Source organism: Coffea eugenioides, chromosome 6 (assembly GCF_003713205.1).
Source record: "Coffea eugenioides isolate CCC68of chromosome 6, Ceug_1.0, whole genome shotgun sequence".
Lineage (NCBI taxonomy): Eukaryota > Viridiplantae > Streptophyta > Magnoliopsida > Gentianales > Rubiaceae > Coffea > Coffea eugenioides.
In genome coordinates, this window is record NC_040040.1 from 10,717,569 (window position 1) to 10,720,947 (window position 3,379).

Genomic DNA, 3,379 nt, shown 5'->3' on the forward strand with positions numbered 1-3,379 from the left:
GGATTAAGAGACGATCTCTCATGGCTTTCGTCCTCCTGGCTCCCGATGACATACACCACAAGCTTTTAGTAGTGTCAAGTTGGCAAATAAATTCAAGTAGTCGAGAATTGTCAGGCAGATAGAGCAGCTAATGTTACAAGGAGCGCACTTTATATGAAGATCGTAGTTTCATATAAGCTTGTAAATTTGTCACTTTTCAGGCTGTATATATATAAACTGTCCCGATATTGACAAATTTAAAGTCCGAAGTAAAGTAACAAATATTGGAAGTTAATCTTAAAGCTGCTCCAATTGCAGCCTTAATGGGTAGAGACTTTGGCACAATCTTTTCCGCGGAACCACAACGTTTACCAATGTAACCAAAACCAACAAAATCAAACTTGGAGTGGGAGAGGAAGGAGGAAAATCAAGGGAGATTAGTATATTCGGCAACAAGTAGAACTTTATTATTATTATTTTTTTTTGCGCTGAAACTACAACACGTAGCTTCTTGTTTCTTGACGGTTACCCACAAACCACATAAAAATAATTCAAATGAAAAGCATCTTGATATTATTATTTACCATACCACAAGGACAATTTTCTTCAGTTTGTAAAGCAAAAGAAAAAAAAAACTTGTGACGATAATGCATCCCTGTGTATCCAGAAAACAGGAAAGGACGGCAGAAGAGACTATGATGAATTAACACAACTCGAATCTAACCCTTTGGATTGTTATTTTTAGAAGTTTTTATAAAAAAATATATTGTAAGAATTTGATGCAGGTAGGATAAGCAAATGATTGAAAAATTTGTTCACGAAAAAATGAAAAAATTTTTTCATAAAAAATCACAATCCAAACACGTATAATTTCTTAGTACATGCTGTTTGACTTCAAGCATCATATCCTCATAGTTTGATGCCGTCATCTTCAGACTTCAACAAGGATGATACGGCTCTCTTCGTTGGCTCTTTTTTTTTTTTTTTCTTTTCTTTTTTGGACGTAGACCTGCAATAATGAATGAAATTAGACAGTAGTCTTTTGTTACCGATTAATGACACAAATAAATTGATCATTCAATCTATTAAATGGATGTAAGAAAATAATAAGAAAGAGCTTCAAAATCTTTTAATTCTCAAGGAATCTGAAAGCACTGAGGCCATGCTTGACAACTGCATTTAGAAATGTAAAATTTATTCTTTACATTTTAATAATCTATCAAAAGCTGCATTTTGGATGCACAAATTTTGAAATCCATTTTTAACAAAATAATAATTACTAGTCCTAGCTCTAGTCTAAAGCCCGACGATCTTTATTCCTCAAGACTATTAGTGATCCAGACCCAACTTAATTAGGATTATACCTTTAAACTTTCACCTCGGAAAACTCTTGTGTATCTTGAACTGGAAATCATATGCCCGAAACTTGACGACATAAATTTTCTAAATTGAAAAACACAAACTAAGACAAACTAATATCGAAAGTGTAGACACCAAAATTTTGTCAAATTTTAATTTTTTTCTATTTAATGAGTTATTTATTTTTTTACAATTTACTGTACAATTTTCTTATATTTGCAGGTTTGTTTTAAAAAATATAAAAAAATAAAAATAAACAAAAGAAAAAAAATTAGTTTTTGTATTTTTTTTTTGAAAAAAGGGAGCCTTCATGATGACTCATGATTTCCATCACCTATTTGACCAAAGCACACGAGAGAAAGGAAGGAAGCAACGGAAAGAAAAAAGAGACAACGGATCCAAGAGAAAAAATTGCAAAGAAGAGGCTCCTGGCTCCTCTCGGTCTCCGGACTCTCTCAACCCTCTCAATTCTTTCTCGGGGGCAGAAGAAAAAAGCAGACTCTCTCGGTTTCTCCCTCTCTTGGACATTAGGCGCAGAGGACAAAAATAGAGGAGGAAAAGAAATCAATGACCAAAAGGGAGCCAGGAAGATGCACTCAAGGTTTGGAAATTGTATCAAACATTTTGGCCAAGGGACTACCACCTAAATTGAGGTATTTTCCAGTTTTCTTTATCATATTACATCCATGTTTCAATATCTAGTTTCTCTTGCTTTGTTGGTTTTTATTAATATTGTTGTGTGGTTAAAATTTTGGGAGAGGTTACAAATAAAATTATGAAGAGAAAAATGGTTTTGTATATGCATGTTAATCGTTTGAAAAAATGCCAAAAATAGAAAAAATGAATTTTAGGGGATGTTCTGCTTTATTTTAGCCTTTTCATGTTGTTTTCTTGTCAAATTAAAATCATGTTTGTATTGTAAAAGTTGTAAGGATTGTTATAGTATAATTTTATGATTTTTGGTGAAATATATAGTGTTTTGAAAAATAAAAGCTGCTCTGTCTTTTGCTATTTCAGCCACTCTTGAGTCATTTTTTGTAAAAACTAACTCCGAAAATGGAACTTATGCGAAAAATCGAGTGAGGGTGTGTATTTTGGTAACTTTTAGTGATCAAAAACAATCGTCGGTAATTGATGACCGGTGGCGGTATGTCACCGGCGCAGCCATGGCTGCAAACTGAAGAAGCTTCGGATGGCCCAGCAAGAATAAGAAAGATACCAGTGAAGAAGATGAAGGCTATGACATCTGCACGAAATTTTTCAGAAATTTGCAGTTTAGCCCCGAACTTTCAAATAATTACATTATGGCCCAAAATCTTTTGTAATTGAACCAGTCATGTCCCTATTGAGTTTTCATCTTTTTTTTTCATATTTTAAACACATTTTTAAGTATGTTGTTTCTGTGATTTGAGGGTGTAATTATATTTTAATAATTCTGATAGACTTATTATTTTGATTGAGTTTGGTAAAATAATTGGAATTTTTTGGTTGTGATTTGTTTGTTTGGGTTTTGATAGAATTGTTGGCTTATTTTTCTGGGTTTTAACCTGGGCTTAAGATATTAAAATCCAACATTTTTGGTTGGCTTTTAGGGTTGGGTTGCGGTATGAAATCTGGTTCATTTGGTTGGGTTTGTAAGTGGGTTTGGTTTATTTGTTTTGGGTTTTTTGGCTTGGGTTGGGGGGTCAAAGCCCATCCGTTTTATTGGCTAATTTTGGGTCGAAATAATAGATTGACCCGCTCCTTTTGCCTTGGACTTTTGGTTGGGTTAGGAAGCTTTCGGCCCAAACAAATAAGTAAAATGGCCCAAGTTGCCTGTTGGGTTAGAAGACCAGAAACGAATTTTCACTTTAGCCCCTGTACTTTTACTTTATTTTATTATAGCTCAAATACTTTAGGTTTATTTCAATTAGGTCCCTAATATAATTGCATATATGTTCCTAAACTTTTTTTTATTTAATTTTGACCCCAAATCCCTGTGATAATTATAATTTGACCCCAAAACTTTATTAAGATTTTCAATTAGATCCCTAACAGATTT